The 25,477-nt window shown below is 43.1% G+C and overlaps 1 protein-coding gene across 5 annotated transcripts in view; it reads right to left on the reverse strand.

Annotated features, from left to right (window-relative positions):
- The window catches only part of PAG1 (phosphoprotein membrane anchor with glycosphingolipid microdomains 1), a 160,033-nt gene that overhangs the window by 101,292 nt on the left and 33,264 nt on the right, over positions 1–25,477 (reverse strand). For 4 of the 5 annotated variants that reach the window (XR_009490510.1, XM_025001861.2, XM_059874454.1 and 1 more), the window contains exon 2: positions 7,146–7,216. The exons of the other annotated variant lie outside the window; for it this stretch is intronic. The gene's annotated coding sequence lies outside the window, so the exon portion shown is untranslated. The remainder of the gene's footprint in view (positions 1–7,145; positions 7,217–25,477) is intronic. 5 annotated transcript variants of the gene reach the window in all.

Genomic DNA, 25,477 nt, shown 5'->3' on the forward strand with positions numbered 1-25,477 from the left:
TTCACCACTTTTCTGTGTATGTTCGAGGCACATTTTCAAATATCATAATATGTATTAGATTATATGAAGGCATTATAAAACAAAGCAATTTGAAATCAGTCAACAGGAATTCAATCCTGTCACTCACAGCAGTTCCACTAACAGTGCCTCAGGTATCTATGAAAACACCCCTTTTCCCCATGGTCACCCTGAGGATGCAATTCTGAGCTGGTATTTGCAGCCCACACCACACTCTTATACACCCAGGAGGCAAACTCATCTCCAGTGAAAGGAGATCCTTCTAGAGCAGACACTCAAGAGCACACTCAACTAAAAATTAAACTTCCCTTATCCTCTGCAAACATATCTGTTTAGCTTCATAACTGCCTAACAATACCTGTAATTGTATATACACATTTTATAAACTACACATACTCAAATGTGGAAAAATAAATTTTATTAAAAAATTTTAAAACTCTTTATTGAATTTGTTACAATATTGCTTCTGTTTTATGCTTTGGTTTTATGGTCACGAGGCATGTGGGATCTTAGCCCCCACCGCCAACCAAGGATCAAACCCATACCCTCTACACTGGAAGGCTAAGTCTTAACCACTGGACCACCAGGGAAATCCCTGGAAAAATAAATTTTAGATACTAACATTGGACAGCACGCCTTTGCGCTTTGCGTCATTTGCTGGACAATGGCAGATGATCGTGGTCATGAAATGGCAAAGCCTGGCTTGCCACTCTTGAGTGTCTACATTTTCTGGCTGTCCCATAGGAAATATTCATTTTCACAGAATCCTCCATTTTTTGGTTCTTCCCCTACATGATGTTACAGGAAAAGTTTTATTTATTTTATTCCCCCTCCTACTCTGTTCTGTGACTCTTCATAGTTAAAACCATCAGAAAATGGCCAGCAGAACAGCTTGCCTGAAGTCTGCAGAGAATGAGTGAAGCACATGCAGAGAAGGAGGGACCTTAGCACTACCTGGTGACACAGCAAAATTATGAGAAACTATGGTTGACCTCAGAGGCCCACCATTCAAAATTACCATGCGTTAATTACTTGGATGTAAGGCCATCTTGCGATGATGTCACTCCTTTAATGACTGGGGTTGATTTGGTGAGAGGTGTGTTAGTTGCTCAGTTGTGTCTGACTCTTTGCGACCCTATGAACTGCAGCCCACCAGGCTCCTTTGTCAATGGAATTCTCCAGACAAGAATACTGGAGTGGGTAGCCATTCCCTTCTTCAGGGGATCTTCCCAACCCAGGAATCAAATCTGGGTCTCCTGAATTGCAGGCAGATTCTTTACCATCTGAGCCATCAGAGAAGCCCTTGTGGGGAACTGGGGTCCCAGGGAACCATAGGTCTGGCCAGAGCCCCTATCTGCTCTCAGGAGCAGGTGCTGGGAATCTCAGATTCTGAACTCAAGGTACATCCTTGATGGCTCAGAAATTTCTAAGGAAATCATGACTACTGATAACAGCTCAGCATGTGAAATCTTTTCACAGAAAATCACAGTATTTTCACACTGGAAGAAACTTTATTCTTCATGAAGAAATAATCCTCACTTCACCTGTCCATTTTTTTGGTCTTTCATTTCCTCTTTCCTTCTTTTTGTTTTTTCAATATCAACTAGTTATTTTAAAAGAAAAAAAAAGAGTCCTAATATACAGAAAACTACGTTAAGTCAAACAAATGCCTGACAATTTCATGCACCTTCACTCACCTTTATTTAAATGAAAAATTCAAAACAAAATAAATAAAAACAGTCCTAGAGAAGTTCTGGAACTTACCTGGGGTCACACAGAAGCCAGGAGTAAATAATGAAACCAGTGTCTAGGTCCTCTGACTTCCCAACCAAGTTCTACCTTGTTGAGATCACATACCTAATAGAAAACTGATATTTACAACTCTAGATGGGGACATTCTAGTGATTAGACAAAATTTTAACCACCAAAAAGTCAGTTAAGGTTGGGGAAACCATTTGAGACATATTTTAAGTTAAAAAATTTGAATAGTAATATTTATATATTAAAAACTTCTAAAAAGAAAATAGAACACACACAAAAAGTGAATACTGTCAGGATATATTCACATTCCAAAAAGTAAATATAGTGACAAAAAGCGAATACTCTTAGAATGTATTCTATACCATGAAGCCAAATGACAGTGTTATGATCAGTAGGGCCAACATAGCTTTTGAGAGTAAGTCAACAGATTGGTGTCAAAAAGGGACCAATGCTGAAGCTTGGTTCTATCCAGTCTGATGCTATACAGCTGACCCTTGAACAATGTGGGGGTGGGGGGGGGGCAAATCTGTATAATTATAGTGGGCCCTCTGTAACCACGGTTGCTCTACCCATGGTTCTTCTTCCATGGATTCAACCAGTCGTGACTCATTTAGTACTTACTATATATAGTATTCACTATTAGAAAAAATCCACGTATAAGGGAACCTGCACAGTTCAAACCCACATTATTCAAGAGTTAACTGTACTTCATTTGGACAGCGGCCTAGAAAACAGAAGAATGAAACTTAACTAGAGGCTGAAATTCTCCTTTTATACTTGGAAGCACAGCAAATGCACTCTCTCAAGCTTATGAAGTAACCCTCCAGCATCATTGATTTTTGAGTCTTACAAAAGCTCTTCGTATTGTGCCTGCATCACAGATTTACACTGCCATAACTCCTGTCAGACATCATCTTGGCTTTATGAATAAATAAAACTATGCTCTAGGGAAACCTTGATTTAAGAAGAAAAATCAATACCCATCTAGCATGTGATAGACCTAAGCATTAAGGCTACTTATCCCCCAAGTACAATACTAAATGGAAAACCATACTTTCTGCTTCCTAAGTAAAAGCTGGGTGAAGGTGTATGAAGTTGGCAGGCAAATGATTGCCTTCCACAGCCCTCTTTCAGGAATCAGGATTCCTCTTTCCTTTTCAAGGTAGTTAGTCAATACTTCCAAAAGAAATGAGGAAAGGAAAGATTAAAAAGAGGCTGACAAACCAATACTGGCAAAATCTTGGTAATCTGTGAATTTATACAGTGAGTATACAAGAACTCACTGTATTATTCATTCTCTCATGGATGTAAAATTTTTCATAATAAGAATTTGAAAAGTATGCATCCCTGCCTGGAAGAAACTCTATTTAAGGCTAATATCAACCAAGATGTTGACAATGGTTCTTTCTAGGGTACAACCTCATAGGAAAGCTTTTTTCTTTCTTTGGAATTTCATATTTTCCAACTTTCTATAGTGAATATGTATACTGCTTTTATAGTTCAGAAGATACTCACATAATAAACGCAAGGCAGGATAGCAAAAAAGAGAAAAAGAAACAAGATTAATTAATTGACTGCAAAGTATTTTGTTGACTACTGACCTAGAGACAGCTAAGATATACATTGTAACACTTATTTATATCAACTCTTTTTTAACTGCTCTGGGACATTTTTTCAGAGTGCAAGGAGGTTGCTATTAAAATTGGTTTGAAAAATAAAGCAAACACTGTACACTGAAATTAACCTCATCTTTGTGAGTCAGAGTTCACATGGGAGACAAAACCTGGCTAAAGTCATCACTTCCTCAGTTCTGAAATCACCTGACAACCCAAGCCTATTTTCACAGTGGAGACAGCTGTTCAGAGTTCTGACAGGCCTGTGGTAACCTTTGATTACAAAGCCAGAGGCCAAGGCTTTTGCTTTGTTTCTCAAATTGGCTGGAATTAAAAATGAATCCCATTATGCTTCCCGAGCTCCTCAAAGACACAATCCATTGCTAACTGTGTTAACTGCAGCCTTGTTGTTTTGGGATTAGGGCTGCTGTCCCAGCGGACAGTTACTGATGCTGTTCTCATGGCTTGTCTTTCTCATGAGTGGAAAGAACAACTCTGGTGATCTGAAACACACTTCTAAGACATGGGCACACAAGAAGCTTGAAAATGGGTTAGGGTAATTTAATTGTTGAATCCCAAATTCAAACATTATACAAGTAACTACTATCCTCACCCAGATTGGTGAATGCACTGACTAAATCTACTCTCTAGGTGGAAATGACTACACAGTTGCAAGTTCCAAGGATACGCAGCCACCATTTTACTTCTGACAGCCATGCCCCCTCTCTGGCTTGGTTCCTCAGTTTTGTCTGATTCTTTGCGACCCCATGAACTGTATCTCCCAGGCTCCTCTATCCATGGGATTTCCCAGGCAAGAATACTGGAGTGAGTTGCCTTTTCCTTCTCCAGGGGGTCTTCCTGACAGAGGGATTAAACCCGGGTCTCCTGTATTGCAGGTGAATTCTTTACTGTCTGAGCCACCAAGGAAGCCCATAGAAGAGGCAAAAGGCTGTAAATTGGTTTTGGCAGCTCTTCTTTAATCCATAGATACTAAAAGTCTAACAGAAAAACAAAATATTATTGTTGAGAAAAATGTTTGTACATAGAGAATAAGCACCACTTGAGATTCCTTTTTACAAACACTACCTTCTTTTTTGGGATTCCCCAGTGTCTCAGTGGGTAAAGAATCTGACTGCAATGTAAGAAACACAGGAGACGCGGGTTCAATTCCTGGGTTGGAAAGATGCCCTGGAGAAGGGAATGGCAACCCACTGCAGTATTCTTGCCTGGAGAATCCCACGGACAAAGAAACCTACCAGGCTATAGTCCAAAGGGTTGCAAAGGGTTGGACATGACTGAGTGACTACACACACACCTTCCTTTTTATTACAGTGTCAGAGATACACTCATTTAAATTAGAGCATCCACTGTGTGTTACTATGTGCACGGCATCTATTAAATGCTGTAGATACAAAAATAATAATATCTGAATCTTACCCACAAGCTTAGTGTCCATAGGAGGGTCAGACATATTAATGGATAATTAAGTATAGTCTGACCAGAGATACAGCTAAAGGATCAGGGGAACCCAGTGCACAGGAGGGACATGTGGGGGTGGGAGAGGCTTCTCAGAGGAGGTGGAAATTGACGTGGACTTTGAAGGATGCATAGGGATTTACCAAGAGAAACTGAGCAAAGGCATTATCAGGAGTGAGACCAGCACGTTCAAAGCCTGAAAGGACAGGATGTGTTGAAACAGCCCAAGAAACTCAGTCCTAATGAAGCACAGACAGCAAAGCAGGGGAAGGCAGGCAGTGCGCTACAGGGTGCACAGGACCGACGGTGGAGGCATACACCAAGATGTCTGGGTCTCTCCTCAAGGTTACAAGGGCCCACAGAAGTCACTGAACAGAAATCACACTATAAAGTCGGGAGCAGGGTACCTAGAGTGGGGACAATCTGTTGGAAAGACAGCTATACTAGTGAGCTCCAGCAACAGACTGGCATGGAGTTGATGAGAACCAGAACTGATGTAGTGACAGTGGGAGGCAGAGGATAGCTGGACCGGAAGGATATTTACAATTAACATTTGTGACAGCTGGCAATTAATATTTGACCTCACTAAGCGCCACTGTTTGGGGAACTTTCATATGTTCTCTTAAATCCGGGATCCAGTGTGGACTGAATGCAAAGAGTGAAGCAATGACAGGATGGAGATTGCTGGCTTGAGTTACGAGGTCGACAGTGATGCCTTTAATTAAAATATTGATTCCAGGAGAAGGTATCAGTTATGAGTAGCAGATAAATGAGGAGGGGTGGGGAAGAAGGTTTCACTGTGCACAGATTAGTTTTGAAAACTGCTTGGGAGATACAAATGATGATAACCAAAAGCTGGGGTCAGGAATTTGGCAGACAGCAAACTGCAAATTTCAGATCAATTTTTAAAAAAAGGCAGAAAAATATCCCCACAGTAAGACTGAAGCAATCTACCACCTACAAAAAAAAAAAAAAGCACTCAATACAATGCTTTCTAGAAACTTAAGAGGACTGTGTGATTCCTCCTCAGAAACATCTGAGCGCTATTCTAAAATATATATTCTTGAGTTAAATCTTAATGTCCCCTAATTAGAAAATGCTCTATAATTCAGGCCCACAAATAAAATATGTAAGGCAAGCAGCTTTAGTGAAAATGGAAGTGCATTAGAGAAAACAATATATAACCCCTGATTCGAGATTCTTATCAAATGCTAGGAGATCAGAGGAAGGCATTTTTGGAGCATGGATAATTGAAGCTCCTAATACACTGACTCTTAAGTTGAACTTAACTAAAGGGTAGGCTGTTTTCCAGGATCTGCAGTTATATTTAGAAAGATCTCCGAGGGGAACCCCAATGACCCTCAAATAGCACCCTGCTCTCCTAAGAGGAAAGGGTTCCTCTAGCAAAAGAAAGAGCTTCTCAACAAGTTAAAGGAAAGATTTGATTGAAAGACAGTGGCCTATTTTACAAGATTGCTTCTGTGAAGAGATTCAGACCAGATGTACTCTTTCCTTTTTGGCCCATAAGAGGAATTGGATAATGATGTATAATGGACAGAGGTCAGTCAGGTCACAGTGCTTGAGGTTTGTAAATCTTTTAAATGGGTGGGCAGAGCACTTCAAAGTCCAGGATTCATTAGAAAAGCAGATAAACATGTAGCAAACTAATTGTTAACATCAAATAAAGAATGCCTTTGTGTTAACTTGTTCGTTTAGGCTGGCTGATTTTTTTCTGGTTTCAGTTCTGTTCATAGATGACATAAAGTCATTTAAGAATTTTTATATAACTTTATTATCAGCACTAAATGAGATGACCAATACTATTGATAATAATAACAGTAAAACACAGTCCAATATATATTTTGTTGCTGGTATTGGTGGTGGTGGTGAGCACTGTTTGGAACTGGAAACTCATCAAGCTATCCAATTATAGTCTCCATCTCAAAGATGAACACAGAACTTGAATGAGATTAGGCCCTTTGCCTAATTTCACATAGGCATTAAAAGGGAGAACCAAGCTCATGCCCATCACTTACCAAAGGGAAACACCATGTTGTAGGAAGCATGGTGGGTGGTGTCTTAGAGGCTGGGGCAGAAGCCTCCTGGTGCTAACTTCAAAACTGAATTAGCAAATACCCTTGAGATTTTTCAGCTTCAAAGCTGTGTGTCTCCAGTCCCACATCTCAGAGTACCCAAATATGCCCTTGATGCCTGTACAAAGTTAAACTGTAAGCAAGCATGGATAAACAGTGTAGAATAAACCAGAAAAATGAATACCTCACAATCACTCTCTCCCAGCTGTGAAGTTGCATTCAACTGTTGAAATAAGAGAATGACCTCGGGGTTTTCTGGAAAGGAAACACAACAGGAAACAATTTCAAAACTCTGAACTGGATTAAACTGCAGTAATAAAGGGCTTCCCACATGACTCTAGGGGTAAAGAACCTGCCTGCCAATGCAGGAGACACAAGAGACATGGGTTTGACCCCTGGGCTGGGAAGGACCCTGGAGAAGGGCATGGCAACCCAGTCTAGTATTCTTGCCTAGAGAATCCCATGAATATGCACGCAGGCTACTTATGTGTTCACTGCTCAAATCAGGCCATCTTCTCATTGTTTTCTGTCATATTCACTCTTTGGGCTTCCCTGGTGGCTCAGATGGTAAAGAATCTGCCTGCAATGTGGGAGACCTGGGTTCAGTCCCTGGGTTGGGAAGATCCCCTGGAGGAGGGCATGGCTAACCCACTCCGGTATTCTTGCCTGCAGAATCTACATGGACAGAGGAGCCTGGCAGGCTGTATCATCCATGGAGTTGCAAAGAGTCAGAAATTGTCAGAGTCAGTGTCTCAAAGAGTCAGTAGTGTCGCAAAGAGACACTACTAAGCGACTAAGCACATCACAATGCAGGGTAAGATGATGATCTTTTTCATTTACTTATTAAAGTTCTGAGCAATAAAGAAAGTAACTAAAATAATTAATTTACCTCTAGTAAGGTAAAAAATAACGCTGAAACACAAAAGCTAAAACTTGCTCTGCCAATATTCACAGATCTATGTATTATCACAAATTTTATTCCAGTAGTAAAGTAAAAATGATTGCATTAATCACATGTGCTGTCAATGATTACTAATTACACCCATGCTTTATGTCTTACTCATAACTTCATTCCATCTCTTCTCACAGACTAACGGTAACTATGGGTTAACTTCGAATCACAAACATGTGTACCTTCCAGCATGCAAGGTTCTTAGAGGTTAAAACAAAAACAAAAACAAAAATGGTTTCATGCCTCAAGAAGATGACAGTGTTATCAGAATAAAGATATATTTTATCTGGAACAGACTGGAACAAAAGTCTGTCTGTGTGCTCAGTTGTGCAGTCATGTCTGACTCTTTGTGACGCCATGGACGGTAGCCTGCCAGGTTCCTCTGTCCATGAGATTTCCCAGGCAAAAATACTGGAGTGGGTTGCCATTTCCTTCTCCAGGGGACCTTCCCCAACTGCATAGAACTGTGTGATAATTGTTATAATAGATTTAGCCATACTATTTTACATCTTCATCTTGAAAAATGCCGTATTTTTGTTAGCATGGTTTCCTACGGTTAAGATAAATCTGTATCACTTACAAAGATCACTTCCTCCAAGAGGATGCGTGATTCAAGTTTGAGGAACATAATCACAAATTTAATATTCTGTTTTTGTAGATTGAGGATCTAAGAAGGTATCTTAAACTATTAGGCAGAAGTAAAAAGCATTGAGTGAAAAAGAATGACCCAATAACTAGACTGAATAGTCTTACAAAAAGTACCAATTGAGGTAAACCAATGTGATTTTTTTCCCCCTTTTTGACAGAGTTTAAAAGAGAAAAGAAAGAGCTATTTCTTAGAAAGAAATAAAATGCAAACCAATTCGAGAAAGAGCAAAGGGAAATAGTGAGCAAGGTGGTGGTCCCTCCATGGCCTGCCAGCTCAGACTATGCAGAGGTCAGCAAGACAGGAGCTCCCCAGCCCCCATCCCATGTCCTAGGGCCCCTGACCATGTGAGCTAAGAGCCCCCTGGCTGGACCTGCAAGAGAAAGGTGCAGCAGAATATGAGGGAGAGTGTCTGGTTAGGAGGAAAAGGGTGAAAGATCACACTGGCAAAGGGTTTGCTTTCAACATAGAAAAGCAATGGAAATTCTCTCCTCTTTGCCCTTCTGTGGGGAATTCCCCATTCTCAAATACTAAGCAAGACAGCTCAGCAAAGCCGTGAGCTCTGGAAGGTTTCCACACCAGCCACACCATTGTTATTAAAACCACGAAGCTGCATTTCAAGCTCTAAACAACTATAACAGAAACAGGGTTTGGGAAAAGCACCTGTTCCTAAGTAGAGCAATAACTATTTTGAGTTAAATACTGATAGTTGTTGTTCAGTCGCTCATTCATGTCTGACTCTTTGCGACCCCATGGACTGCAGTACGCCAGGCTTCCCTGTCCTTCACCATCTCCAGGAGTTTACTCAAACTCACGTCCATTGAGTCGGTGATGCCATCCAACCATTTCGTCCTCTGTCATCCCCTTTTCCTCCAGCCTTCAATCTTTGCCAGCATCAGGGTCTTTTCTAATGAGTCTAACACTGATAGACCTCTATGTTATACAAAAGCAAAGAGGCTCAGTTCAGGAAACCAAGTTACCAACACATAAGATACAGAGAGACACAAGTAATAAAACCTATGTACAGGCTGAAGTGTGTAAAAGTGTGAAAGTGTCAGTTGCTCAGTCATGTTTGACGCTCTGCGACCCTATGGACTATAGCCCACCAGGCTTCTCAGTCCATGGGATTCTCCAGGCAAGAATACTGGAGTGGGTTGCCATTCCCTTCTCCAAGGGGATCTTCCTGACCCAGGGATGGAACTCGAGTATCCTGCATTGCAGGTGGATTCTTCACCATCAGCCCTAAGGGAAGTGGGCATTTGGCTTGAGGAACTGTTGTTAAGTGCTAACAGGTTACAGCTCTTTGTCCATGTCCCACATGAAGATAGGAAGCCCCACAGCCCTGAGCAGGTGCTGGGTTAAATCCTGACTTAACTACTGACCTCCCTGAAAGAAACTGAAGAGAAAAGGAAGGACAGGAATTTCTGGAAAGAATTTAATGCTAGTCATTTTCCCTCCTGATCCCCCAAGGGCTTGGAAGGCTCAATGATTTCTATTACATTCAGCACAGTCAGGTGAAAAAGAGTCCCAAAACAGGTAGCCATGTCAATTCAAATGATCCAGAGTGAGTCGATGGCATTACCGACTCAATGAACATGAACTTGAGCAAACTCCTGGAGACAGTGAAGGACTGGGAAATCTGGTGTGCTGCAGTCCATGGGGTCACGAAGAGTCAGACACAACTGAGCAACGAACAACAGAGTGGCTTTATGAATACATATGTTGGTATGTAGTTTTTACTGACTGGCTTTTTCTGATTCTGTTCTAGTTTAACCACATGTTCCTGGTGGCTGAGATGGTAAAGAATCTGCCTGCAATGTGGAAGACCTGGGTTGGATCCCTGGGTCGTGAAGATCCCCTGGAGGAGGGCATGGCAATCCACTCCAGTATTCTTGCCTGCAGAATCCCACAGGCAGAGGAGCCTGGCAGGCTACAGCCCATGGGGTCGCAAACAGTCTGACATGGCTAAGCAACTAACACTTTGACATCCACTCTAGCATCTGTTGAGATATTCAAGGGGAGTTGTCATGTGCTGGCCACTATTCCAGGTGGAGTTTCAATACTGATGGAGACACACAATTCCCAGCCCTCTGGGGCTTTCTGGTGCAGGCGGGAGACAAATCAGCCTTCTGACGAAACAGTTATAATAATCACTGAGGAAAATAACAGAAGCCAGTATGGAGCTGAGTGCTGCCCTGGGGTAGGCACTACTTTAAGTAGGGAGCTGGGAAAGATCTCAGGGGGTAAAATATGCTGAGCAGAGCCCTGAAGGTGGTGGGAGGGGCTGGGTGAGGGAGTAGGAGGGGCTGGGACTGGGTCGGGGCTGGGAGGGGAAGTGGGCGTGGCTGGGTGGGAGCTGGGGGGATGGGGTTGGGCATGGTGGGGGGCTGAGGGGGCTGAGGGGGCTGGGGGCTGGGCGCTGGTGGTGCAGGATAGGATAGAGGTTGGAGGGCGATCAGGGGCCAACTGTGGACATTGCCACTCCGTGGAGAGTGGTAGGAAGGCAAGTCAGAGAGGGGCTGGTCACCCTAGGCCCCGAAGTGACCACCATGATGCGCGATGAATCAGAGCATGCCCAGTGTTCCCATGGCTGCTGCACAGAAGGCCTGGGCCAGTGACTCACACACAAACATCCAGATCCAGCAGAGGAAACAGGAGGAAATTCTTTTCTAAGTCATGATACAAAGAAGAAAAATGGAGGCAGGGATATTAGCTGACACTAAGGGTGGGCAAGGAAATGGCAACCCACTCCAGTGTTCCTGCCTGGAGAATTCCAGGGACGGGGGAGCCTGGTGGGCTGCCCTCTATGGGGTCGCACAGAGTCGGACACGACTGAATCGACTTAGCAGCAGTAGCAGCAGCAAGGGTGGGGAAGGAAGTAGTGGAGGTCTGACAGGAGAGTAGGGAGGAGGAATAAGTCCTCCAGGAGAGTGAAAGAGTAAACCGACAAGGAAGAAGGGCCCATGGAGATGAAAGCGAGACCTACTCGTACAGCAGTGTATGCTTCTTCAGCCACATTACAGCACAGGTGAAGCCACGGAGGAGGTAGAGAGAGATGAGTTATGCCCTGGAGAATTAGTAGGAGACGTGGATTGCAGGTGTAGGTGGAGTGCAAGAGTGGCTGGAGTTCAGGTACAAGAGCGGGGTTAAATATAAAGAGGTGGTGACCAAGAATGGAATGCAGGTAGAGAGAGTGGGTTAAACCCTTGCTACTCAAAATATGGGCTTGCCAGGTAGGGCTAGTGGTAAAGAACTCTCCTGCCAATGCAGGAGACACAAGAGACTTGGGTTGGATCCCTGGGTTGGGAAGATCCCCTGGAGGAGGGCATGGCAACCCAGTCCAGTATTCTTGCCTAGAGAATCCTATGGACAGAGGAGCCTGGTGGGCTACAGTCCATGGGGTCGCAAAGAGTCAGACACAACTGAATCGACTTATCACGCATTCATGCGATCAAAGTGTAGTCCCCGGCCTCGCATCGCCAACCATACCTGTGGCTTGTGTGAAATGCAGAATCTCAGACCTACTGAATTAGAATCTACATTTGAACAGGTAAGCCACGTGCACACTGAATTTGGGGAAGAACTGGCTTCCGTTTGTGCCAAGCTGGGTCAACCTCCACTTGCCCAGAAGCCACAAGCACTCTATAAAAAGTGTTACTGAACAGGTTTCTGAGCTGAGGGACTTTCCTGGGGCTCTGCTTCCCCTCTTCCACCTTAAATGGCTCATTTTGGCTTCGTGGGTTTCCATTCAGCTGCCTCCTGCCCTTGCTTGGTCCTGCCTTTCAGTCTTACAATATACAGTTGGCAGGCTTTGGATTCCATTTATGGAAGTATGGGGTCCTTGGAGCGCCTCACCCACATTCCCACCCTGTCTGCAGCAAATGGCATCACCTCACTTCCTAAGATGGAGTTCCAGATACCCCTCCCCCTCTGCTCTCAACTAGCTTTGAGGGGCAACCAGCTACTCAGTGCCCTCGATCTGGCCTGCACAGCTCCCGGTGCCCACAAAGGTCTATTACCAGACACTAATGCAAAATACATAGTGTTGCCACTGTGGCTTCATAAAGGCTTAGCTTCTGGCTCTAATAATTACTCAGGGTTTTTATGTCTTCTTTAATCTGAGCAGACTGCCTTCACTCTTTCTAGTTAATTTTACAAAACGAGGGAAACAACAGCTGTATGTGACATAACTGAATGAAAGATGAAGTTGAGCCTAATTAATGCAGGCTTTGCTTCAATAACAGCTTTATTCCTAATAAACAGAGTGTGACATTCTCATTAACCTAGATACAAACTCCCACACTAATACTCACTCATGAAATAATATGAAAATGCTGAATTTAGAATCTCTGCTCTCTTTCAAGACTCAAATGATTTCAGATGCTGTCATTTGTAATAGTTTTACTATGATTACTAAAAATTACCAGTTACAAGGCTTCCTATTAATATTTGCAGGCCCTGTGCTGCACATTCCATACACCCTCATCTCATGGGATCTCCTGAGAATTCCATGGAATCTGTTCTATTGTTATGCTGATTCTACAGATGGGGAAACGGAGGTTTGGAAAAGGTAAGTGACACAGCCAGTGAGTGGCGAAGCCAAGTTTCAAATGCAAGGGTACCTGACTCCAGAGGTACACCTCACGCAAATCATTTTGGATAATACACTGCTGTTGCCTAGCGCTGTGGCCAGATACAGTTTATCTGTACCTCTGCATTCCTAAGTCCATACACGTATGCATGAGTGCTAAGTCACTTCAGTCGTGTCCAGCTCTTTGTGACCCAATGGATCATAGTAGCCTGCCAGGCTCCTCTGTCCATAGGATTCTACTGTAGTGGGCTACCATGCTTTCCTCTAGGGGATCCTCCCGACCCAGGATCGAACCCACATCTCTTCTGTCTCCTGCATTGGCAAGCGGGTTCTTTACCACTAGCGCCACCTGGGAAGCCCATACATAGTCATCACTAAATATTATATTACTTGAATCAAGAAAGTATAAAGCAATAAGCCAACTGTCTCTAATCCCATGATGACTAATATCTGACACAGGCATCCTTGGTGAGATGTGACCATTTTCTAGCTCTGTGATAATTCTTTCAGCCGTTTCTCGGCTAGAAGAAATCAATGAAAGGGATGAATCTGAAATCACTGTGATAAGTTGTAACAAACCTGCTCAGCACCGTGGGGACCTGAATGTAATCTCCAGTGGGTGGGTGGCCCATCAGTAACAAAATTTGTTCTGCTGTCAGGAGAGAATGTTGGCAATGGCCACTCGTTGGATCCCTTTCTCCACCAAGGCAGCCAAGACCTTGGGTGAGTCTAGCACATGTATAGAAGAAGTAGAATGGAATCTAAGCCTTCCCGTGTGAGTTAATTACCACGAGACTCCGGACAGACCAGAAGCACCCACGATTCAGAGATAACAATATCTGGTCCTGCCTCTTTTGCTTCCCAAGGACTATGTGAGAATGACTTGATGGGCTTAAGGTCCTTAGGTAGAAAGACCTGAGGTTAATGAAACTGTGTCCACATGCTCAGCATTGAGCAACACAAAATCAGGCCAAGACACACATATATGGTAATCAGGGTTAGGCACATGGGGCTCGTAGAATATTGCTTTTGATGTTAGTGAAGCTAAAAATAAATAAAACAACAATAACAAGAAACCTTATAAAGGGACCCTCCCCTTCCCCAGCCACCATCTGAAAAACAGAAACTCTCTTTCTTTAAATAAAAATTACAGTCAGCATTTTTAGTTTCTCAGATTTTGAAAAGGTACAAACACTGTAAGAAAGATAAATATCCTAAGTGAAGTGAAGTGAAGTGAAGTTGCTCAGTCGTGTCCGACTCTTTGCGACCCCATGGACTGTAGCCTACCACGCTCCTCCGTCCATGGGATTCTCCAGGCAAGAATACTGGAGCGGGTTGCCATTGCCTTCTCCAGGGGATCTTCCCGATCCAGGGATAGAACCCGGGTCTCCCGCATTGTAGGCAAATGCTTTAACCTCTGAGCCACCAGGGAAGCCCTATAATATCCTAAGGCCCATGCTAAATACATAACCTTTTTTATTTTAATGTTTTATATTAATATATGGATGAATATTTATCACTCCATATTTATTACTGCCTCAATATTTATTACTGTCTCTACGCATATTTCTCCAGCTGTCTTAGGCTGTCAAGTCTGATAACGCGGGGGCCAAATCGAGTTAGTTCTCTTTGTAAAGCATGTGAAATTGTCATGCATAATTAGGCACATAAAGGGTTTCTGATGAAGTTGATTATGAAGAATGAGAAGAGTGACTGCCACGGCAGGCATGTTTGCTGCCATCTTCCTGTCTTTCTGAAATGCCAGATGATCACACGCTCACAGACATGCAGAGCTTGTGGAAGCCTGGGCTGAGAGATCACGCAGAGCGAGCTGAACGCCATGTGGTCTGTGGCCTAGCAGCAGCACCGGAAGCCCGTCAGAACAGCAAACCTCAACCCCACCCGAGACTTAGGAACTGAGAAGGTGCAATGTCACAGGATGCCCGGGCAATCTGCGTGCACATTCAAGTCTGAGAACCACAGGCTAGGGAACCATCTAGCTCAGCAGCTTCCTTCTACAGACGAGGAAAGGCTGAAAAGTCTGCAGGTGCAGATACCTAAGAGGGCCTCACACCTTCCAACCCCTCCTGTTCCTTCAGGACTCTTCCTCCTTAAATTACTCTTCTGTGTATCTACAGCTTGCGCTGAGAACACCGGTTGTTTGTGTTTGTCACCGATTCCTTTCATCTTTGAATACTGTGAATACACTTAGAGATGCTGGAAACGGAAATCTAGAATACAGCAGAGGGCTTGCTGGTTACACACAGCCCACATCGTGATGGTGTGTGGAACTGGCCACCAGGCTTCCTGCTCAAGATCTGGATCTCACATTTGTGATACCTTTTGGGTCCATGTTTCACCTTCAACCTTTGGTCCCTACTTCACTAACTGCTCCTAAGTCCCAGCTACACGTGGCCCTGCCTTGGAGTTCTGGAGACCAACCAAGTGAATATTATTCAAACCCTCAAGGATATGCCTTCCCAGAAAAACAAAACAAAGCTAGAACCATGTGAAAACTTGTAAAAACTCTGAGTCGCTCTTGATCTGCTGGTCTGTCACTGCATCTTTTAAACCAGTTTCCTCCACATCTTCTCTGTCCAGTCGTACTTCATTCTTCCTGTTTCAGTTTGGGAGCTATTCATTTCTATTTTGTTGTTCAGTCTCTAAGTCTTGTCTGACTCTTTGTGACTCCGTGGACAGCAGCACGCCAGACTCCTCTGTCCTCAGTCATCTCCTAGAGTTTGCTCAAATTCACGTCCATTGAGAAGGTGATGCTGTCTAACCATCTCATCCTCTGCCGCCCCCTTCTCCTTTTGACTTCAATCCTTCCCAGCATCAGGGAAACTTTACTATGAGTTTTTCTTCAGGATTTCAGCCACAAAAGTGGTTAGTGAGGAATATTCAGTAATATTCAAATCCCATCCCTCCTGGGCCACTATTTTCCAAAAGGTGAAAAAGCACTGGCATGCACTTTCATCACTGTATGTGGCAAACATCTGTCCTGACTCAGATTTGAATACCAACTGGTACCCTCTCAGTGCAGTGGCTTTTCTGGAAAAAAATTTCTCCAGGTATTAAAAAAGATTGGCTGTACTTTTCCCCACAAGTTTCAGTTTCTTTCTATGCATTTAGAAATCAGGAACAATTTGTTGGATATAAAAGAAAAGCACCGCATTGAAGAAGGCCTGTTATAAAAACACAAAAGATTAACTGAATCAAAATTCAAAGTTTGGTGCAGAAGTTTGGAAACAATGTGAGCACGGTGCTGAAAGTCAAACATTAGATTAGTGGGAGACCAGAACAGACTGACATTGTTGTGGGCAGCATTTCCTAAATAATCCTTGAGAGGGACTGCTAATCAAAGAGAGCCAGAAGTACCCAATCCTACCTTGGAAGCACTCTCCTCTCTCTCAAGGCAATATCCTTCATAAGAGAATATCATTCTGTCATCTGGGGTACAAAGCATTCAGGAAATACTAGTACATGAAGGGGAAAAAGTGCAAAGAGAAGATACTGCTGAGCTGCACATCCCAGGAAGTCTGTCATGAACTGGTTGAGGCAACAGGTTTGGGGAAACCTTCACTACATTTTTGGAGATGTGCTAAATGAGTATATTAAGCATTTAGAACAGGGCCTGGGCTTTCCCAGTAGCTCAGCGGTAAAGAATTCACCTGCAATGCAGGAGCCATAGGAGACACGGGTTCGATCCTTGGGTTGGGAAGATCCCTTGAAGGACAAAATGGCAACTCACTACAGTATTCTTGCCTGGAGAATCCCATGGACAGAGGAGCCTGGTGGCCTACAGTCTAAAGGGTCGCAAAGAATCAGACACGATTGAAGCGACTTAGCACGCACAGAACAGGGCCTAGTGTATATCATGTGGAATATAAAATCTCTCAGCGTTGGACTTGTATTCCCAAATTCCCCAAAGCAGCAACTGAGTGAAGCTCTTGAACTGCTGCCCTTTAGATGAGGCATGTGCTCTCTGTTGGCCACAGTCCTTACCACTCCCTATTGTCCCCCAGATACTGCAGCCAAGCACCAGGTGCTTTTGAACACTGCATGGCAGTGCTGTTGCTAAAGTAGAATAAAAGGAAATGCATGAGGTTTTACCCATCTCTGTACCATCTGCTGACCTTCTGAGAGGGCTTTGAGACCCTCTGGCTCACTCATTTCTGGTACCCATCTGAGTTTCTTGCCCTGCTGCTGCTGCTGCTAAGTCGCTTCAGTCATGTCGGACTCTGTGCGACCCCATAGACGGCAGTCCACCAGGATCCCTCGTTCCTGACATTCTCCAGGCAAGAACACTGGAGTGGGTTGCCATTTCCTTCTCCAATGCATGAGAGTGAAAAGTGAAAGTAAGTTGCTCAGTTGTGTCCAACTCTTAGCGACCCCATGGACTGTAGCCCACCAGGCTCCTCCGTCCATGGGATTTTCCAGGCAAGAGTACTGGAGTGGGATGCCATTGCCTTCTCTGGTTTCTTGTGCTAGCTAACGCTATTACCTGCATAAAGCTGCTACCTCTGCCAGGAACATGCTCTGCTCCTTGGCCCCCTTTTCCCATCTGCCCAGTTAGAATTCACTTTTCAAGGCTTTTGCAGTCTTTTTGACCCAGTCAGTTGGAATCTTCTGCTTTATTGTTGGTTTCCCTGGTGGCTCAGATGGTAAAGAATCTGCCTGCAGCGCGGGAGACATGGGTTCGATCCCTGGGTTGTGAAGATTCCTTGGAGAAGGAAATGGCAAGCCACTCCAGTATTCTTGCCTGGAAGATCCCATGGACAGAGGAACCTGGTGGGCTATAATCCATAAGGTTGAAAAGAGTTGGACACAACTGAACGACTAACAATTTCACTAAAATTTTAGAACTAGTTCTCTGGACTCCATTTTAGGCCAATAGCTGAATCATCTGATTTTTCCCCTCACAATTTTAAGGTCTTCTTTTGATTACAACATCCAGTTTTATGTTCTCAAACCTCTGTCTATTGGAGCCCTAATTACCCCCGTCCTACACACACATGCACACCTCAAGATGGACCTACAGTGTAAGTGTGTATGTATGTGACTGTGTGTGTTTCTGTGTGGCAAGGGGGTAACTGCTGGCATCGAGGCCAGGAGGAAGAGGGGAGGTGAAAAGGGCAGAGGAGGCATTCCTTCTTCCTCATTTGGACCTCCCGTTCCCATGAGACCTAGAAAGAAATGAAGTGGTAAAGGAGACCAGAAGAGAGGAAGAAAACAAAGTTGCTTCATTTTCTTCTGGAACTCCCTTCCCAGGCTTCCACTCTGCAACCCAGTGGGGATGTCAGTTCTATGTGACAAGGTGGGAAGGGATCAAGAGTGAGGAGGAGGAGGGGGCAAGAGACAGGGAAAGAAACATCCCCACTTTTACTCCTCACGACTTCATAACCTGCTCTCCATAGCCCCCCACATCAGAGATAAAGTCTGCAGCTGCTGAAAGAACAGGAAAGAGAGAAGATATTGGATAATAAAGAGCAGTCAGAGCTCAAGTCACCCTTCCCTGCCATCTCAAAAGTCTTTCAACCTCCTTCACTCCTCTGTTCACTTCTCAGTCCCAACTGCCTCCATGGCAACATGAATACCTCATCTCATAATTCTCTCCGCTCCTTCTCCTCCATCCCTAAGTCTACTCTAAGGAGCCACACTGGGGGCTGGAAGAGCAGCTCCTTGAAGACAGGACTCCCACCTGGTACACATGGAGAGAACCAGCCTACTTGTCTGGCCCACAGGAATCAAGCCCAGTGCATGGAACTGGGTTTATGAAATCCCTGAACTCAAGAATAGTTTTCCTTACAGGGAAGGAAAATTACTATCAATGTTTTCAGCAAAACTCCTGACACACAGAACTAGAAAAAATACAGCAAGTGTCTGCTAGTTTATTTCTTTCAATGTCAGAGTCTCTGGATTCAAATTACGTACTCAGTTGCATATTATTTTTTATGTACTTGTTTCTTGAGATAGGACTTCGTAGGTGGCACTAGTGGGAAACAAAAAAAAAACTGCCTGCCAATGCAGGAGACATAAGAGACCCAAGTTCAATCCCTGGGTTGGGAAGATCCCCTGGAGAAGGGAATGGCAACCTACTCTAGTATTCTTGCCTGGAGAATTCCATGGACAGAGGAGTCTGGTGGGCTACAGTCCATGGGGTCAGGAAGAGTCAGACACAACTGAATGACTAACGCTTTCATTCTTTCATTTCTTGAGATAAAGTGATAAAGTTTGAATCTGTTTAATAAAATCAACTTAAAAAGTGATTTGAATCTAGTATGAAAAATATCTTTAAAAACAAGTGTCTTGAAAAGAACTGGGGACAATAAATTCTATTATAATATGAAGGCTTTTCTTCTCTAGTCCCTAATGAAGTAGAGATAAGAACTAAGGCCTTTTCCAACAGAGCCAAAGATCTCTATAATATTTTATAAGTCACGGATGGACATTTTTCGGAAATGACAAGATATTTGGGTTTAGTGCAAAGACCAAGCCTGAAAAAACATCTAAAGCTGGAAATAGGTTTTCCAAAGAGACGTCTGAAAGCATACATTGATAAGCGTCCCAAAAGCATGCAGAGCTTTGACTTGCCATTCTTTGTCCTGCCTTATTTTATCTATTTTCTAGGCTCCTGACTTATTACATTAAAAGACAGGCTGTTTCAGATGACCTTGCAGGTACAGAATAAAAAGAGCAATTGACAAAGAAGGGGAAAAAAAAATTGTACAGTGAAAAGATGTTGCTACTTATGAAAGGAAACATTGACTGTCTGGTACAGGACAGAACAAGCCTGTCTTCTGGTCCCGGCTCTGTGAGCCTCCCCTTCTGTAACAGAAACACTAACAGTGGCTGACATCTTATGCCAGGCGTGTTCTATGTACCTTTCATATGACAACACCTTATGAGGGAAATACAGTTATTATCCCCATTTTACAGACGTGGAAACTGACATTTAGAGAGGTTAATTATTTGCTCGAGGTCACAGAGCTGATGGGGGCGGGGCAGGGAGGCAGACACATAGCAACAAATAGTCTGGCTCCACAGTACAAGCTCTTATCCTCTCTTATTACTCTGTTCCACACCCTTTCACTCACTCCATCACCTTCCTTCTCTCCTGCAAATGCTCCAGTTTCTCCCACAGTGGCATTATGAGTTAAGAAGTCACTGATGTCTGGGTCTGGTGAAAACCAAGCTGCATCTCAGCCTTCTCAGACCTTCCCTGCAAATAAAGATAACAGGGATTGGCAGCGAGATGGGCGTAGAGCCCACAGCTTGCATCCCAAGCAGCTTTCCATTCCCGCAATCCCCCACCCACCCCCATCTTCTATCAGCACTAGTCACATGCCCAGCTTGAAAGCTTATCATCTTCCTGGAACTTTCCATCATCCCTCAATCCTAACACAATGGCTACAAACAAGCAGCCTCTTGTCATTTACAGTTTGGACAGGAAGAAAAAAAACACTTCTAAGCATAATACAGTAGTGAATTACTTAGGAGTTCCACATGGAATATTATTAGCTCCTTCTGAATGTCTGTTCTGTAACAACAAGGTGCTAAGTACTACAAAGTACATCAATATGAATAACTGATTAACCTTTCCCTTGTGGTAAATTCCCCTTATGTGCAACTCTCTACTTCCATTTCCTAACAGATCAACTACTTCAGATTGTGTAACTAAGAACTGCGCTTCCCTGGTGGCTCAGTGGTAAAGAATCTGCTTGCCAATGCAGGAGACCTGGGTTCAAACCCTGGGTGGGGAAGACCCTCTGGAGAAGAAAATGGCAGCCCACTCCAGTGTGCTTGCCTGGGAAATCCCATGGTCAGAGGAACCTGGTGGGCTACAGTCCAAGGGATCACAAGAGTCAGACATGACTTAGTGACTAAACAACAACAACAAATCTGAGAATCAGTAGAGACATTCAGAATTGGGCTTCTTTGTAGAGAGATGGGACCTCTGAGTCGTAAAATTGAAAACACCTTGAATACTTTGTTAGAAAGCCAGATGCAGAAGAAATTCGTGTGTGGATGCAGAAGAAATGTGTGTGTGCTAAGTCACTTGAGTTGTGTCTGACTTTTTGTAACCCCATGGACTGTAGCCCGCCAGGCTCCTCTGTCCATGGGATTCTCCAGGCAGCAATACTGGAGTGGGTTGTCATTCCTTTCTCCAGCGGATCTTCCCGACCCAGGGATCGAACCCACATCTCTTACATTTCCTGCACTGGCAGGCAGATGCTTTACCAACTGTGCCACCTGGGAATCCCACAGAAGAAATATTACTACTTATTACACATATTAAGTGTCATGAAATTAATTCAACTGATGAGTACCTCATTGAAACTCTGACAGAACTACCAGAAAGTCTTTAGCAAGAAATATTAAAGTAACCATAGCAATGAAGTAATTGCACAATACTCTTTATTACTAACTTAAGAAATGCCAAAGAAGACACTTTATTTTGTGTATGCCTATTTTATTTCAGTGACTATCTTTCCCTAGTTGGACTAATGATTTCAACTCCTCCAATTCTATGGGAGTCTTAAGTATGACAACTATAAATTCTCTAATAATGGAGGTTTTTAGAAATATAACTTTAAATAGTTTATAATTAGGGATGATACATTTAGACAAATTGCTAATATAAAAGGTAGAACATTAAAGCCATGAGAAAGAAATGTGACTTGTGTGCTAAAAAAAAAAAGAAAAAAGAAAAAAAGGCAGCAATAGATTCTTAGTGAAGAGACGAGAAAGGCTGCAAAAACTTGGAAGACAGAAGCCCCTGTGGGCAGGTGAGGAAGAGAAGGAGACAATGGTGTCAGCAGTAGTCACAGCTTTGCCCTGTCATGAAGGGTGAGTCATAAATTCAAGTGCTGACCAGGGTCAGGCAAGATCAGATACCATATATTACCATATATGAGTGAAGTGTGTCAGAAGAACACAAAGCCGTCTCAGATTTGGTAGAAAGGAAGGTGAACAATGTTGCCTTCCTTTATTCTAAGGAAAACAAGTGTCATGCCATGATAAAAAGGCAGCTGATGGCTGGCTGCATTATCTGGGAGGCAATAAGGAATGGTAAGGACTGTGGCAAACATGCCTCGTGTAAATGGGCAACCACGAAGCACATGTATTAACATCTAACTCCTTTGGGGAACTTGGGAACGTGAATGCAGTGTTGGCGAATGTTTTCCTTTTTTTCCTCCTTTAAGAGAAGCTGGAAACATGGATTTTCACATGATATGTCACTATGTTTAAATACATGCTACTACTACTATGATTTGAAAAATAATACTCTACCTTCCATCACTAAGCAGGCCCACAAAACAAGGCTTGAGGATCAGATTTGAGGGTCATCTGATATATAGCTTCTGCTGAGGTAGGAGCAGGATGGAATTTGGATAGCAAAGGCCTGGAATTTCAATCTCAGATGTACTACTGCAGGGCCTAGGAAAAATGCTTAAACTTTCTAAAGTCAGTGCCATGCACCACAAAGATGTTTAGAGGTGAAATAAGCAGCTAGCGTGAATAGGTAGAAGAGTGTAGTCATTGAGAGAGAATGCATGTTTCTGAACCAGTTCAGGCTTGGCCTCACTGCTCATCAGGACAGTATTTCACCTCTCTGTGTCAGAGTGTCCTTGTTTTTAAAACGCTATTGACGTTACACAGTGTTGGGGTTCAACAAGTATTAACAATTTTTGGACACATATGATCAATATAACAGAACCCCTTGCTTTCCTTCCCAACCCCCACCAAAGAATAACTATACTTTAAGAGGCAATTTCATTGTAATAACTTTCTGAATTTGGATATGGAAAGTTCTGTATAGTATGATACTGACCCAACTTTTCAAACTGAAATGATCTACAGAACATTTTAAAAGCTCTTCACTCAAAAAAAATTTTTTTTATTTATTTATGCCTGTGTCAGCTCTTGGTTTTTCCAGTGGTCACAGGTGGATGTGAGAGTTGAACTATAAAGAAAGCTGAGTGCCGAAGAATTGATGCTTTTGAACTGTGGAGTTGGAGAAGACTCTTGAGAGACCCGTGGATTGCAAGGAGACCAAACCAGTCAATCCTAAAGGAAATCAGCCCTGAATAATCATCGGAAGGACTGATGCTGAAGCTGAAACTCCAATACTTTGGCCACCTGATGCAAAGAACTGACTCATTGCAAAAGACCCTGATGCTGGGAAAGATTGAGGGCAGGAGGAGAAGGGGACGACAGAGGATGAGATAGTTGGATGGCATCACTGACTCAATGGATATGAGTCTGAGCAAGCTCCAGGAGTTGGTGATGGACAGGGAGGCCTGGCGTGCTGCAGCCCATGGGGTCGCAAAGAGTCAGACACGACTGAACTGTGTCGGGTCTTATTGCCCAATGTGGGCTCTATAATTAAGGTGAGCAGAGTTCAGAGCACGCGGGCTTAGTTGCCCTGTGGCCATGTGGGATCCTGGTTCCCTGACCAGGGATGGAACCCTTGTCCCCTGCATGGGAAGGCAGATTTTTTTTTTTCAATTGAAGGATAATCACTTTACAATATTGCTTTGGTTTCTGCCATACATCATCATGAATCATCAATAGGTATACATATGTTCCCTCCCTCTGGAACCTTCCTCCCATGTCCCACCCTTTCCCACCCTTCTAAGTTGTTACAGAGCCCTGGTCTGAGTTCCCTGAGTCACACAGGAAATTTCCATTAGCTATCTATTTTATATATGGTAGTGTATATGCTTCCATGCTACTCTCTCCATGCTTCTCACCCTCTCCTTCCTCCTCCTGCCCACGCCCATAATCAGTTCTCTATGTCTGCGTCTTCATTGCTGGGAAGGCAGATGCTTAACCACTGAACCATGAGAAAAGTCCCTTAATTTTTTTAATTCCGTTTTTGTTTTCAGATGCTTGTAGATTCATATGCAGTTGCTTGTAACACAGGGAGATCTCATGTGTCCACTGCTCAGTTTCTCCCAATGTAATTTCTGGAAACACTATAGTACAACATTACAACCAGGAAATTGACAACTATGCAGGGAAGATACAAGACATTTTCATCACCACCAGGATTATACAGGTTGCCCTTCTACAGCCACACCCACTTCCCTTCTGCCCCTAGCACATCCTTAACCCCTGTAAACCACAAATCTGGTCTCTATTTCTATCATTTTGTCATTTTAAAGAACATTATGTAAATAGTACCATACTGTATGTTACCATTTTTGATTGACCCTATTCACTCAGCACAATTCCCTGGAGATTCATTCAATTTGCTTCATTTATCAGTAACTGGCTCCTTTTTATTGCTGATGTGTGTGTGTGTGTGTGTATATATATATGTATTCCATGGTATGGATATACCACATTTGTTTAACCATTCATCTGTTGAAGGACATATGAGCCAGGTTTGGCTGTTAAAAATACAGCTACTACAAATATCTGAGTAAAGATTTTTGTGAGAGCATACTTACTGACTTCTCTCGGATAAATGTCCATGTTTAAGTTTTTTAAGAAACTCATTTCCAGAGTGGCTACAACATTTTATATTTCTACAACAATGTGAACGATCTAGTTTTTCCCTATCCTCACCAGCATTTGGTGTTGTCACTATTTTGTATTTTAGTCATTCTGGGAAGTGTGTAGAGCCATTTTGATCTTGTTTTAATTTGCAGTTTCCTAATGGCTAATGATGTTGAACATCTTTTCATGTGTTTATTTGCCATCTGTGTATCCTCTTCAGTGAAATGTCTATTTCCTAATTGCCTTGTTTGTTTCTTTTTATTGTTGACTTTTACTAGTCCTTTGTTAGACACATGGTTTGCAAATATTTTTTCCCACTCTGTACCTCGCCTTTTCATCCTCTTAGCAGTCTTCTGCAGAGCAAAGTTTTAAATTTTGGTTACATCCAATTTATCAAATTTTCCTTTTGGTGTTGAGTCTAAAAACTTTTTACCTAGTTATACCTTAAAGATTTGTTTTTATATTTTTTCCCAAGAGATTTATAGCTTTGTGTTTTACATTTAAGACCATGATCCATTTTGAATTAATTTTTGCAGAAGATGTGAGGGAGGTTAAAGTTCATTTGTTTTTTACATATGGATGCCCAACTGTTCTAAGGCTATTTATCGAAAAGGCTAACTTTCCTTCACTTCATTGCTTTTGCATCTTTGTCAAAACCCAGAATCCCTTCATGTTGTTTATAAGCCATACAGTCTCCAGTATTCTGCTAGACCAGCTCAAAGGAACCAAGGCAGTAGTTAAGAATATCTCAACTTTATAAAATCATAGATCTGGAAGTCAGAAGACCCACTGCATTTCCCCTGGTGGTGGTAAGGGTCA

Source organism: Bos taurus, chromosome 14 (assembly GCF_002263795.3).
Source record: "Bos taurus isolate L1 Dominette 01449 registration number 42190680 breed Hereford chromosome 14, ARS-UCD2.0, whole genome shotgun sequence".
Classification (NCBI taxonomy): Eukaryota; Metazoa; Chordata; class Mammalia; order Artiodactyla; family Bovidae; genus Bos; species Bos taurus.